This window comes from Engystomops pustulosus, unplaced genomic scaffold (assembly GCF_040894005.1).
Source record: "Engystomops pustulosus unplaced genomic scaffold, aEngPut4.maternal MAT_SCAFFOLD_121, whole genome shotgun sequence".
NCBI lineage: Eukaryota > Metazoa > Chordata > Amphibia > Anura > Leptodactylidae > Engystomops > Engystomops pustulosus.
The window spans coordinates 250,660-266,130 of NW_027285002.1; the positions used below are offsets into that span (position 1 = coordinate 250,660).

Sequence of the window (15,471 nt, forward strand, 5' to 3'; positions counted from 1 at the left end):
GCCGTTGACCGCAGCTGTTCAATTTGAACCTTCTTTTACTATCTCATAGAGAAAGTAACACAATTTTCAGGTTCAAAAAGGTCAACGGAACTTGGGATTCCCAGCCAGTCTCCCATGCTGGTACTTGCCAAGCCTTAAGCTGCATTGCTGCTGCGATCTGACGAGAGCAGGCACATTCAGCTTAGAATGGCCGCTGACAGCAGCTGTTCAATTTGAACCTTCTTTTACTATCTCATAGAGAAACTAACACAATTTTCAGGTTCAAAAAGTTCAACGGAACTTGGGATTCCCAGCCAGTCTCCCATGCTGGTACTTGCCAAGCCTTAAGCTGCATTGATGCTGCGATCTGACGAGAGCAGGCACATTCAGCTTAGAATGGCCGTTGACAGCAGATGTTCAATTTGAACCTTCTTTTACCATCTTTGACAGAGAAACTAACACAATTTTCAGGTTCAAAAAGGTCAACGGAACTTGGGATTCCCAGCCAGTCTCCCATGCTGGTACTTGCCAAGCCTTAAGCTGCATTGATGCTGCGATCTGACGAGAGCAGGCACATTCAGCTTAGAATGGCCGTTGACAGCAGCTGTTCAATTTGAACCTTCTTTTACCATCTTTGACAGAGAAACTAATACAATTTTCAGGTTCAAAAAGGTCAACGGAACTTGGGATTCCCAGCCAGTCTCCCATGCTGGTACTTGCCAAGCCTTAAGCTGCATTGCTGCTGCGATCTGACGAGAGCAGGCACATTCAGCTTAGAATGGCCGTTGACCGCAGCTGTTTAATATGAACCTTCTTTTACTATCTCATAGAGAAAGTAACACAATTTTCAGGTTCAAAAAGGTCAACGGAACTTGGGATTCCCAGCCAGTCTCCCATGCTGGTACTTGCCAAGCCTTAAGCTGCATTGCTGCTGCGATCTGACGAGAGCAGGCACATTTAGCTTAGAATGGCCGCTGACAGCAGCTGTTCAATTTGAACCTTCTTTTACTATCTCATAGAGAAACTAACACAATTTTCAGGTTCAAAAAGGTCAACGGAACTTGGGATTCCCAGCCAGTCTCCCATGCTGGTACTTGCCAAGCCTTAAGCTGCATTGCTGCTGCGATCTGACGAGAGCAGGCACATTCAGCTTAGAATGGCCGTTGACAGCAGCTGTTCAATTTGAACCTTCTTTTACTATCTCATAGATAAACTAACACAATTTTCAGGTTCAAAAAGTTCAACGGAACTTGGGATTCCCAGCCAGTCTCCCATGCTGGTACTTGCCAAGCCTTAAGCTGCATTGCTGCTGCGATCTGACGAGAGCAGGCACATTCAGCTTAGAATGGCCGTTGACAGCAGCTGTTCAATTTAAACCTTCTTTTACTATCTCATAGAGAAACTAACACAATTTTCAGGTTCAAAAAGGTCAACGGAACTTGGGATTCCCAGCCAGTCTCCCATGCTGGTACTTGCCAAGCCTTAAGCTGCATTGATGCTGCAATCTGACGAGAGCAGGCACATTAAGCTTAGAATGGCCGTTGACAGCAGATGTTCAATTTGAACCTTCTTTTACCATCTTTGACAGAGAAACTAACACAATTTTCAGGTTCAAAAAGGTCAACGGAAATTGGGATTCCCAGCCAGTCTCCCATGCTGGTACTTGCCAAGCCTTAAGCTGCATTGCTGCTGCGATCTGACGAGAGCAGGCACATTCAGCTTAGAATGGCCGTTGACAGCAGCTGTTCAATTTGAACCTTCTTTTACTATCTCAGAGAGAAACTAACCCAATTTTCAGGTTCAAAAAGGTCAATGGAACTTGGGATTCCCAGCCAGTCTCCCATGCTGGTACTTGCCAAGCCTTAAGCTGCATTGCTGCTGCGATCTGACGAGAGCAGGCACATTCAGCTTAGAATGGCCGTTGACCGCAGCTGTTCAATTTGAACCTTCTTTTACTATCTCATAGAGAAAGTAACACAATTTTCAGGTTCAAAAAGGTCAACGGAACTTGGGATTCCCAGCCAGTCTCCCATGCTGGTACTTGCCAAGCCTTAAGCTGCATTGCTGCTGCGATCTGACGAGAGCAGGCACATTCAGCTTAGAATGGCCGCTGACAGCAGCTGTTCAATTTGAACCTTCTTTTACTATCTCATAGAGAAACTAACACAATTTTCAGGTTCAAAAAGGTCAACGGAACTTGGGATTCCCAGCCAGTCTCCCATGCTGGTACTTGCCAAGCCTTAAGCTGCATTGATGCTGCGATCTGACGAGAGCAGGCACATTCAGCTTAGAATGGCCGTTGACAGCAGATGTTCAATTTGAACCTTCTTTTACCATCTTTGACAGAGAAACTAACACAATTTTCAGGTTCAAAAAGGTCAACGGAACTTGGGATTCCCAGCCAGTCTCCCATGCTGGTACTTGCCAAGCCTTAAGCTGCATTGATGCTGCGATCTGACGAGAGCAGGCACATTCAGCTTAGAATGGCCGTTGACAGCAGCTGTTCAATTTGAACCTTCTTTTACCATCTTTGACAGAGAAACTAATACAATTTTCAGGTTCAAAAAGGTCAACGGAACTTGGGATTCCCAGCCAGTCTCCCATGCTGGTACTTGCCAAGCCTTAAGCTGCATTGCTGCTGCGATCTGACGAGAGCAGGCACATTTAGCTTAGAATGGCCGTTGACCGCAGCTGTTTAATATGAACCTTCTTTTACTATCTCATAGAGAAAGTAACACAATTTTCAGGTTCAAAAAGGTCAACGGAACTTGGGATTCCCAGCCAGTCTCCCATGCTGGTACTTGCCAAGCCTTAAGCTGCATTGCTGCTGCGATCTGACGAGAGCAGGCACATTCAGCTTAGAATGGCCGCTGACAGCAGCTGTTCAATTTGAACCTTCTTTTACTATCTCATAGAGAAACCAACACAATTTTCAGGTTCAAAAAGGTCAACGGAACTTGGGATTCCCAGCCAGTCTCCCATGCTGGTACTTGCCAAGCCTTAAGCTGCATTGCTGCTGCGATCTGACGAGAGCAGGCACATTCAGCTTAGAATGGCCGTTGACAGCAGCTGTTCAATTTGAACCTTCTTTTACTATCTCATAGATAAACTAACACAATTTTCAGGTTCAAAAAGGTCAACGGAACTTGGGATTCCCAGCCAGTCTCCCATGCTGGTACTTGCCAAGCCTTAAGCTGCATTGCTGCTGCGATCTGACGAGAGCAGGCACATTCAGCTTAGAATGGCCGTTGACAGCAGCTGTTCAATTTAAACCTTCTTTTACTATCTCATAGAGAAACTAACACAATTTTCAGGTTCAAAAAGGTCAACGGAACTTGGGATTCCCAGCCAGTCTCCCATGCTGGTACTTGCCAAGCCTTAAGCTGCATTGATGCTGCAATCTGACGAGAGCAGGCACATTAAGCTTAGAATGGCCGTTGACAGCAGATGTTCAATTTGAACCTTCTTTTACCATCTTTGACAGAGAAACTAACACAATTTTCAGGTTCAAAAAGGTCAACGGAAATTGGGATTCCCAGCCAGTCTCCCATGCTGGTACTTGCCAAGCCTTAAGCTGCATTGCTGCTGCGATCTGACGAGAGCAGGCACATTCAGCTTAGAATGGCCGTTGACAGCAGCTGTTCAATTTGAACCTTCTTTTACTATCTCAGAGAGAAACTAACCCAATTTTCAGGTTCAAAAAGGTCAATGGAACTTGGGATTCCCAGCCAGTCTCCCATGCTGGTACTTGCCAAGCCTTAAGCTGCATTGCTGCTGCGATCTGACGAGAGCAGGCACATTCAGCTTAGAATGGCCGTTGACCGCAGCTGTTCAATTTGAACCTTCTTTTACTATCTCATAGAGAAAGTAACACAATTTTCAGGTTCAAAAAGGTCAACGGAACTTGGGATTCCCAGCCAGTCTCCCATGCTGGTACTTGCCAAGCCTTAAGCTGCATTGCTGCTGCGATCTGACGAGAGCAGGCACATTCAGCTTAGAATGGCCGCTGACAGCAGCTGTTCAATTTGAACCTTCTTTTACTATCTCATAGAGAAACTAACACAATTTTCAGGTTCAAAAAGGTCAACGGAACTTGGGATTCCCAGCCAGTCTCCCATGCTGGTACTTGCCAAGCCTTAAGCTGCATTGATGCTGCGATCTGACGAGAGCAGGCACATTCAGCTTAGAATGGCCGTTGACAGCAGCTGTTCAATTTGAACCTTCTTTTACTATCTCATAGAGAAACTAGCAAAATTTTCAGGTTCAAAAAGGTCAACGGAACTTGGGATTCCCAGCCAGTCTCCCATGCTTGTACTTGCCAAGCCTTAAGCTGCATTGCTGCTGCGATCTGACGAGAGCAGGCACATTCAGCTTAGAATGGCCGTTGACAGCTGCTGTTCTATTTGAACCTTCTTTTACTATCTCATAGAGAAACTAACACAATTTTCAGGTTCAAAAAGGTCAACGGAACTTGGGATTCCCAGCTAGTCTCCCATGCTGGTACTTGCCAAGCCTTAAGCTGCATTGATGCTGCGATCTGACGAGAGCAGGCACATTCAGCTTAGAATGGCCGTTGACAGCAGATGTTCAATTTGAACCTTCTTTTACCATCTTTGACAGAGAAACTAACACAATTTTCAGGTTCAAAAAGGTCAACGGAACTTGGGATTCCCAGCCAGTCTCCCTTGCTGGTACTTGCCAAGCCTTAAGCTGCATTGCTGCTGCGATCTGACGAGAGCAGGCACATTCAGCTTAGAATGGCCGTTGACAGCAGCTGTTCAATTTGAACCTTCTTTTACTATCTCATAGAGAAACTAACACAATTTTCAGGTTCAAAAAGGTCAACGGAACTTGGGATTCCCAGCCAGTCTCCCATGCTGGTACTTGCCAAGCCTTAAGCTGCATTGCTGCTGCGATCTGACGAGAGCAGGCACATTCAGCTTAGAATGGCCGTTGACCGCAGCTGTTCAATTTGAACCTTCTTTTACTATCTCATAGAGAAACTAACACAATTTTCAGGTTCAAAAAGGTCAACGGAACTTGGGATTCCCAGCCAGTCTCCCATGCTGGTACTTGCCAAGCCTTAAGCTGCATTTCTGCTGCGATCTGACGAGAGCAGGCACATTCAGCTTAGAATGGCCGTTGACAGCAGCTGTCTAATTTGAACCTTCTTTTACCATCTTTGACAGGGAAAATAACACAATTTTCAGGTTCAAAAAGGTCAACGGAACTTGGGATTCCCAGCCAGTCTCCCATGCTGGTACTTGCCAAGCCTTAAGCTGCATTGCTGCTGCGATCTGACGAGAGCAGGCACATTCAGCTTAGAATGGCCGTTGACAGCAGCTGTTCAATTTGAACCTTCTTTTACTATCTCATAGAGAAACTAACACAATTTTCAGGTTCAAAAAGGTCAACGGAACTTGGGATTCCCAGCCAGTCTCCCGTGCTGGTACTTGCCAAGCCTTAAGCTGCATTGATGCTGCGATCTGACGAGAGCAGGCACATTCAGCTTAGAATGGCCGTTGACAGCAGATGTTCAATTTGAACCTTCTTTTACCATCTTTGACAGAGAAACTAACACAATTTTCAGGTTCAAAAAGGTCAACGGAACTTGGGATTCCCAGCCAGTCTCCCATGCTGGCACTTGCCAAGCCTTAAGCTGCATTGCTGCTGCGATCTGACGAGAGCAGGCACATTCAGCTTAGAATGGCCGTTGACAGCAACTGTTCAATTTGAACCTTCTTTTACTATCTCATAGAGAAACTAACACAATTTTCAGGTTCAAAAAGGTCAATGGAACTTGGGATTCCCAGCCAGTCTCCCATGCTGGTACTTGCCAAGCCTTAAGCTGCATTGCTGCTGCAATCTGACGAGAGCAGGCACATTCAGCTTAGAATGGCCATTGACAGCAGCTGTTCAATTTGAACCTTCTTTTACTATCTCATAGAGAAACTAACACAATTTTCAGGTTCAAAAAGGTCAACGGAACTTGGGATTCCCAGCCAGTCTCCCATGCTGGTACTTGCCAAGCCTTAAGCTGCATTGCTGCTGCGATCTGACGAGAGCAGGCACATTCAGCTTAGAATGGCCGTAGACCGCAGCTGTTCAATTTGAACCTTCTTTTACTATCTCATAGAGAAACTAACACAATTTTCAGGTTCAAAAAGGTCAACGGAACTTGGGATTCCCAGCCAGTCTCCCATGGTGGTAGTTGCCAAGCCTTAAGCTGCATTGCTGCTGCGATCTGACGAGAGCAGGCACATTCAGCTTAGAATGGCCGTTGACAGCAGCTGTTCAATTTGAACCTTCTTTTACTATCTCATAGAGAAACTAACACAATTTTCAGGTTCAAAAAGGTCAACGGAACTTGGGATTCCCAGCCAGTCTCCCATGCTGGTACTTGCCAAGCCTTAAGCTGCATTGCTGCTGCGATCTGACGAGAGCAGGCACATTCAGCTTAGAATGGCCGTTGACAGCAGCTGTTCAATTTGAACCTTCTTTTACTATCTCATAGAGAAACTAACACAATTTTCAGGTTCAAAAAGGTCAACGGAACTTGGGATTCCCAGCCAGTCTCCCATGCTGGTACTTGCCAAGCCTTAAGCTGCATTGCTGCTGCGATCTGACGAGAGCAGGCACATTCAGCTTAGAATGGCCGTTGACAGCAGCTGTTCAATTTGAACCTTCTTTTACTATCTCATAGAGAAACTAACACAATTTTCAGGTTCAAAAAGGTCAACGGAACTTGGGATTCCCAGCCAGTCTCCCGTGCTGGTACTTGCCAAGCCTTAAGCTGCATTGATGCTGCGATCTGACGAGAGCAGGCACATTCAGCTTAGAATGGCCGTTGACAGCAGATGTTCAATTTGAACCTTCTTTTACCATCTTTGACAGAGAAACTAACACAATTTTCAGGTTCAAAAAGGTCAACGGAACTTGGGATTCCCAGCCAGTCTCCCATGCTGGCACTTGCCAAGCCTTAAGCTGCATTGCTGCTGCGATCTGACGAGAGCAGGCACATTCAGCTTAGAATGGCCGTTGACAGCAACTGTTCAATTTGAACCTTCTTTTACTATCTCATAGAGAAACTAACACAATTTTCAGGTTCAAAAAGGTCAATGGAACTTGGGATTCCCAGCCAGTCTCCCATGCTGGTACTTGCCAAGCCTTAAGCTGCATTGCTGCTGCAATCTGACGAGAGCAGGCACATTCAGCTTAGAATGGCCGTTGACAGCAGCTGTTCAATTTGAACCTTCTTTTACTATCTCATAGAGAAACTAACACAATTTTCAGGTTCAAAAAGGTCAACGGAACTTGGGATTCCCAGCCAGTCTCCCATGCTGGTACTTGCCAAGCCTTAAGCTGCATTGCTGCTGCGATCTGACGAGAGCAGGCACATTCAGCTTAGAATGGCCGTAGACCGCAGCTGTTCAATTTGAACCTTCTTTTACTATCTCATAGAGAAACTAACACAATTTTCAGGTTCAAAAAGGTCAACGGAACTTGGGATTCCCAGCCAGTCTCCCATGGTGGTAGTTGCCAAGCCTTAAGCTGCATTGCTGCTGCGATCTGACGAGAGCAGGCACATTCAGCTTAGAATGGCCGTTGACAGCAGCTGTTCAATTTGAACCTTCTTTTACTATCTCATAGAGAAACTAACACAATTTTCAGGTTCAAAAAGGTCAACGGAACTTGGGATTCCCAGCCAGTCTCCCATGCTGGTACTTGCCAAGCCTTAAGCTGCATTGCTGCTGCGATCTGACGAGAGCAGGCACATTCAGCTTAGAATGGCCGTAGACCGCAGCTGTTCAATTTGAACCTTCTTTTACTATCTCATAGAGAAACTAACACAATTTTCAGGTTCAAAAAGGTCAACGGAACTTGGGATTCCCAGCCAGTCTCCCATGGTGGTAGTTGCCAAGCCTTAAGCTGCATTGCTGCTGCGATCTGACGAGAGCAGGCACATTCAGCTTAGAATGGCCGTTGACAGCAGCTGTTCAATTTGAACCTTCTTTTACTATCTCATAGAGAAACTAACACAATTTTCAGGTTCAAAAAGGTCAACGGAACTTGGGATTCCCAGCCAGTCTCCCATGCTGGTACTTGCCAAGCCTTAAGCTGCATTGCTGCTGCGATCTGACGAGAGCAGGCACATTCAGCTTAGAATGGCCGTTGACAGCAGCTGTTCAATTTGAACCTTCTTTTACTATCTCATAGAGAAACTAACACAATTTTCAGGTTCAAAAAGGTCAACGGAACTTGGGATTCCCAGCCAGTCTCCCATGCTGGTACTTGCCAAGCCTTAAGCTGCATTGCTGCTGCGATCTGACGAGAGCAGGCACATTCAGCTTAGAATGGCCGTTGACAGCAGCTGTCCAATTTGAACCTTCTTTTACCATCTTTGACAGGGAAACTAACACAATTTTCAGGTTCAAAAAGGTCAACGGAACTTGGTATTCCCAGCTAGTCTCCCATGCTGGTACTTGCCAAGCCTTAAGCTGCATTGCTGCTGCGATCTGACGAGAGCAGGCACATTCAGCTTAGAATGGCCGTTGACCGCAGCTGTTCAATTTGAACCTTCTTTTACTATCTCATAGAGAAACTAACACAATTTTCAGGTTCAAAAAGGTCAACGGAACTTGGGATTCCCAGCCAGTCTCCCAAGCTGGTACTTGCCAAGCCTTAAGCTGCATTGCTGCTGCGATTTGACGAGAGCAGGCACATTCAGCTTAGAATGGCCGTTGACAGCAGCTGTTCAATTTGAACCTTCTTTTACTATCTCATAGAGAAACTAACACAATTTTCAGGTTCAAAAAGGTCAACGGAACTTGGGATTCCCAGCCAGTCTCCCATGCTGGTACTTGCCAAGCCTTAAGCTGCATTGCTGCTGCGATCTGACGAGAGCAGGCACATTCAGCTTAGAATGGCCGTTGACAGCAGCTGTTCAACTTGAACCTTCTTTTACAATCTCATAGAGAAACTAACACAATTTTCAGGTTCAAAAAGGTCAACGGAACTTGGGATTCCCAGCCAGTCTCCCATGCTTGTACTTGCCAAGCCTTAAGCTGCATTGATGCTGCGATCTGACGAGAGCAGGCACATTCAGCTTAGAATGGCCGTTGACAGCAGATGTTCAATTTGAACCTTCTTTTACCATCTTTGACAGAGAAACTAACACAATTTTCAGGTTCAAAAAGGTCAATGGAACTTGGGATTCCCAGCCAGTCTCCCATGCTGGTACTTGCCAAGCCTTAAGCTGCATTGCTGCTGCGATCTGACGAGAGCAGGCACATTCAGCTTAGAATGGCCGTTGACAGCAGCTGTTCAATTTGAACCTTCTTTTACTATCTCATAGAGAAACTAACACAATTTTCAGGTTCAAAAAGGTCAATGGAACTTGGGATTCCCAGCCAGTCTCCCATGCTGGTAGTTGCCAAGCCTTAAGCTGCATTGCTGCTGCGATCTGACGAGAGCAGGCACATTCAGCTTAGAATGGCCGTTGACAGCAGCTGTTCAATTTGAACCTTCTTTTACCATCTTTGACAGAGAAACTAACACAATTTTCAGGTTCAGAAAGGTCAACGGAACTTGGGATTCCCAGCCAGTCTCCCATGCTGGTACTTGCCAAGCCTTAAGCTGCATTGATGCTGTGATTTGACGAGAGCAGGCACATTCAGCTTAGAATGGCCGTTGACAGCAGATGTTCAATTTGAACCTTCTTTTACCATCTTTGACAGAGAAACTAACACAATTTTCAGGTTCAAAAAGGTCAACAGAACTTGGGATTCCCAGCCAGTCTCCCATGCTGGTACTTGCCAAGCCTTAAGCTGCATTGCTGCTGCGATCTGACGAGAGCAGGCACATTCAGCTTAGAATGGCCGTTGACAGCAGCTGTTCAATTTGAACCTTCTTTTACCATCTTTGACAGAGAAACTAACACAATTTTCAGGTTCAGAAAGGTCAACGGAACTTGGGATTCCCAGCCAGTCTCCCATGCTGGTACTTGCCAAGCCTTAAGCTGCATTGATGCTGTGATTTGACGAGAGCAGGCACATTCAGCTTAGAATGGCCGTTGACAGCAGATGTTCAATTTGAACCTTCTTTTACCATCTTTGACAGAGAAACTAACACAATTTTCAGGTTCAAAAAGGTCAACAGAACTTGGGATTCCCAGCCAGTCTCCCATGCTCGTACTTGCCAAGCCTTAAGCTGCATTGCTGCTGCGATCTGACGAGAGCAGGCACATTCAGCTTAGAATGGCCGTTGACCGCAGCTGTTCAATTTGAACCTTCTTTTACTATCTCATAGAGAAACTAACACAATTTCCAGGTTCAAAAAGGTCAACGGAACTTGGGATTCCCAGCCAGTCTCCCATGCTGGTACTTGCCAAGCCTTAAGCTGCATTGCTGCTGCGATCTGACGAGAGCAGGCACATTCAGCTTAGAATGGCCGTTGACAGCAGCTGTTCAATTTGAACCTTCTTTTACTATCTCATAGATAAACTAACACAATTTTCAGGTTCAAAAAGGTCAACGGAACTTGGGATTCCCAGCCAGTCTCCCATGCTGGTACTTGCCAAGCCTTAAGCTGCATTGCTGCTGCGATCTGACGAGAGCAGGCACATTCAGCTTAGAATGGCCGTTGACAGGAGCTGTTCAATTTGAACCTTCTTTTACTATCTCATAGAGAAACTAACACAATTTTCAGGTTCAAAAAGGTCAACGGAACTTGGGATTCCCAGCCAGTCTCCCATGCTGGTAATTGCCAAGCCTTAAGCTGCATTGATGCTGCGATCTGACGAGAGCAGGCACATTCAGCTTAGAATGGCCGTTGACAGCAGCTGTTCAATTTGAACCTTCTTTTACTATCTCATAGAGAAACTAACACAATTTTCAGGTTCAAAAAGGTCAACGGAACTTGGGATTCCCAGCCAGTCTCCCATGCTGGTACTTGCCAAGCCTTAAGCTGCATTGATGCTGCGATCTGACGAGAGCAGGCACATTCAGCTTAGAATGGCCGTTGACCGCAGCTGTTCAATTTGAACCTTCTTTTACTATCTCATAGAGAAACTAACACAATTTTCAGGTTCAAAAAGGTCAACGGAACTTGGGATTCCCAGCCAGTCTCCCATGCTGGTACTTGCCAAGCCTTAAGCTGCATTGCTGCTGCGATCTGACGAGAGCAGGCACATTCAGCTTAGAATGGCCGTTGACAGCAGCTGTCCAATTTGAACCTTCTTTTACCATCTTTGACAGGGAAACTAACACAATTTTCAGGTTCAAAAAGGTCAACGGAACTTGGGATTCCCAGCTAGTCTCCCATGGTGGTACTTGCCAAGCCTTAAGCTGCATTGCTGCTGCGATCTGACGAGAGCAGGCACATTCAGCTTAGAATGGCCGTTGACCGCAGCTGTTCAATTTGAACCTTCTTTTACTATCTCATAGAGAAACTAATACAATTTTCAGGTTCAAAAAGGTCAACGGAACTTGGGATTCCCAGCCAGTCTCCCATGCTGGTACTTGCCAAGCCTTAAGCTGCATTGATGCTGCGATCTGACGAGAGCAGGCACATTCAGCTTAGAATGGCCGTTGACCGCAGCTGTTCAATTTGAACCTTCTTTTACTATCTCATAGAGAAACTAACACAATTTTCAGGTTCAAAAAGGTCAACGGAACTTGGGATTCCCAGCCAGTCTCCCATGCTGGTACTTGCCAAGCCTTAAGCTGCATTGCTGCTGCGATCTGACGAGAGCAGGCACATTCAGCTTAGAATGGCCGTTGACAGCAGCTGTTCAATTTGAACCTTCTTTTACTATCTCATAGAGAAACTAACACAATTTTCAGGTTCAAAAAGGTCAACAGAACTTGGGATTCCCAGCCAGTCTCCCATGCTGGTACTTGCCAAGCCTTAAGCTGCATTGCTGCTGCGATCTGACGAGAGCAGGCACATTCAGCTTAGAATGGCCGTTGACAGCAGCTGTTCAATTTGAACCTTCTTTTACTATCTCATAGAGAAACTAGCACAATTTTCAGGTTCAAAAAGGTCAACGGAACTTGGGATTCCCAGCCAGTCTCCCATGCTGGTACTTGCCAAGCCTTAAGCTGCATTGCTGCTGCGATCTGACGAGAGCAGGCACATTCAGCTTAGAATGGCCGTTGACAGCTGCTGTTCTATTTGAACCTTCTTTTACTATCTCATAGAGAAACTAACACAATTTTCAGGTTCAAAAAGGTCAACGGAACTTGGGATTCCCAGCCAGTCTCCCATGCTGGTACTTGCCAAGCCTTAAGCTGCATTGATGCTGCGATCTGACGAGAGCAGGCACATTCAGCTTAGAATGGCCGTTGACAGCAGATGTTCAATTTGAACCTTCTTTTACCATCTTTGACAGAGAAACTAACACAATTTTCAGGTTCAAAAAGGTCAACGGAACTTGGGATTCCCAGCCAGTCTCCCTTGCTGGTACTTGCCAAGCCTTAAGCTGCATTGCTGCTGCGATCTGACGAGAGCAGGCACATTCAGCTTAGAATGGCCGTTGACAGCAGCTGTTCAATTTGAACCTTCTTTTACTATCTCATAGAGAAACTAACACAATTTTCAGGTTCAAAAAGGTCAACGGAACTTGGGATTCCCAGCCAGTCTCCCATGCTGGTACTTGCCAAGCCTTAAGCTGCATTGCTGCTGCGATCTGACGAGAGCAGGCACATTCAGCTTAGAATGGCCGTTGACCGCAGCTGTTCAATTTGAACCTTCTTTTACTATCTCATAGAGAAACTAACACAATTTTCAGGTTCAAAAAGGTCAACGGAACTTGGGATTCCCAGCCAGTCTCCCATGCTGGTACTTGCCAAGCCTTAAGCTGCATTGCTGCTGCGTTCTGACGAGAGCAGGCACATTCAGCTTAGAATGGCCGTTGACAGCAGCTGTCTAATTTGAACCTTCTTTTACCATCTTTGACAGGGAAAATAACACAATTTTCAGGTTCAAAAAGGTCAACGGAACTTGGGATTCCCAGCCAGTCTCCCATGCTGGTACTTGCCAAGCCTTAAGCTGCATTGCTGCTGCGATCTGACGAGAGCAGGCACATTCAGCTTAGAATGGCCGTTGACAGCAGCTGTTCAATTTGAACCTTCTTTTACTATCTCATAGAGAAACTAACACAATTTTCAGGTTCAAAAAGGTCAACGGAACTTGGGATTCCCAGCCAGTCTCCCGTGCTGGTACTTGCCAAGCCTTAAGCTGCATTGATGCTGCGATCTGACGAGAGCAGGCACATTCAGCTTAGAATGGCCGTTGACAGCAGATGTTCAATTTGAACCTTCTTTTACCATCTTTGACAGAGAAACTAACACAATTTTCAGGTTCAAAAAGGTCAACGGAACTTGGGATTCCCAGCCAGTCTCCCATGCTGGTACTTGCCAAGCCTTAAGCTGCATTGCTGCTGCAATCTGACGAGAGCAGGCACATTCAGCTTAGAATGGCCGTTGACAGCAGCTGTTCAATTTGAACCTTCTTTTACTATCTCATAGAGAAACTAACACAATTTTCAGGTTCAAAAAGGTCAACGGAACTTGGGATTCCCAGCCAGTCTCCCATGCTGGTACTTGCCAAGCCTTAAGCTGCATTGCTGCTGCGATCTGACGAGAGCAGGCACATTCAGCTTAGAATGGCCGTAGACCGCAGCTGTTCAATTTGAACCTTCTTTTACTATCTCATAGAGAAACTAACACAATTTTCAGGTTCAAAAAGGTCAACGGAACTTGGGATTCCCAGCCAGTCTCCCATGTTGGTAGTTGCCAAGCCTTAAGCTGCATTGCTGCTGCGATCTGACGAGAGCAGGCACATTCAGCTTAGAATGGCCGTTGACAGCAGCTGTTCAATTTGAACCTTCTTTTACTATCTCATAGAGAAACTAACACAATTTTCAGGTTCAAAAAGGTCAACGGAACTTGGGATTCCCAGCCAGTCTCCCATGCTGGTACTTGCCAAGCCTTAAGCTGCATTGCTGCTGCGATCTGACGAGAGCAGGCACATTCAGCTTAGAATGGCCGTTGACAGCAGCTGTTCAATTTGAACCTTCTTTTACTATCTCATAGAGAAACTAACACAATTTTCAGGTTCAAAAAGGTCAACGGAACTTGGGATTCCCAGCCAGTCTCCCATGCTGGTACTTGCCAAGCCTTAAGCTGCATTGCTGCTGCGATCTGACGAGAGCAGGCACATTCAGCTTAGAATGGCCGTTGACAGCAGCTGTCCAATTTGAACCTTCTTTTACCATCTTTGACAGGGAAACTAACACAATTTTCAGGTTCAAAAAGGTCAACGGAACTTGGGATTCCCAGCTAGTCTCCCATGCTGGTACTTGCCAAGCCTTAAGCTGCATTGCTGCTGCGATCTGACGAGAGCAGGCACATTCAGCTTAGAATGGCCGTTGACCGCAGCTGTTCAATTTGAACCTTCTTTTACTATCTCATAGAGAAACTAACACAATTTTCAGGTTCAAAAAGGTCAACGGAACTTGGGATTCCCAGCCAGTCTCCCAAGCTGGTACTTGCCAAGCCTTAAGCTGCATTGCTGCTGCGATTTGACGAGAGCAGGCACATTCAGCTTAGAATGGCCGTTGACAGCAGCTATTCAATTTGAACCTTCTTTTACTATCTCATAGAGAAACTAACACAATTTTCAGGTTCAAAAAGGTCAACGGAACTTGGGATTCCCAGCCAGTCTCCCATGCTGGTACTTGCCAAGCCTTAAGCTGCATTGCTGCTGCGATCTGACGAGAGCAGGCACATTCAGCTTAGAATGGCCGTTGACAGCAGCTGTTCAACTTGAACCTTCTTTTACAATCTCATAGAGAAACTAACACAATTTTCAGGTTCAAAAAGGTCAACGGAACTTGGGATTCCCAGCCAGTCTCCCATGCTTGTACTTGCCAAGCCTTAAGCTGCATTGATGCTGCGATCTGACGAGAGCAGGCACATTCAGCTTAGAATGGCCGTTGACAGCAGATGTTCAATTTGAACCTTCTTTTACCATCTTTGACAGAGAAACTAACACAATTTTCAGGTTCAAAAAGGTCAATGGAACTTGGGATTCCCAGCCAGTCTCCCATGCTGGTACTTGCCAAGCCTTAAGCTGCATTGCTGCTGCGATCTGACGAGAGCAGGCACATTCAGCTTAGAATGGCCGTTGACAGCAGCTGTTCAATTTGAACCTTCTTTTACTATCTCATAGAGAAACTAACACAATTTTCAGGTTCAAAAAGGTCAATGGAACTTGGGATTCCCAGCCAGTCTCCCATGCTGGTAGTTGCCAAGCCTTAAGCTGCATTGCTGCTGCGATCTGACGAGAGCAGGCACATTCAGCTTAGAATGGCCGTTGACAGCAGCTGTTCAATTTGAACCTTCTTTTACCATCTTTGACAGAGAAACTAACACAATTTTCAGGTTCAGAAAGGTCAACGGAACTTGGGATTCCCAGCCAGTCTCCCAT

At 45.9% G+C, this 15,471-nt stretch overlaps 2 pseudogenes; both read right to left on the minus strand.

Annotated features, from left to right (window-relative positions):
• Positions 1-8,418: 8,418 nt before the first annotated feature.
• Positions 8,419-8,536, minus strand: LOC140107896 (5S ribosomal RNA; annotated as a pseudogene).
• Positions 8,537-12,779: 4,243 nt separating this feature from the next.
• Positions 12,780-12,897, minus strand: LOC140107889 (5S ribosomal RNA; annotated as a pseudogene).
• Between the last annotated feature and the right edge of the window lie 2,574 nt (positions 12,898-15,471).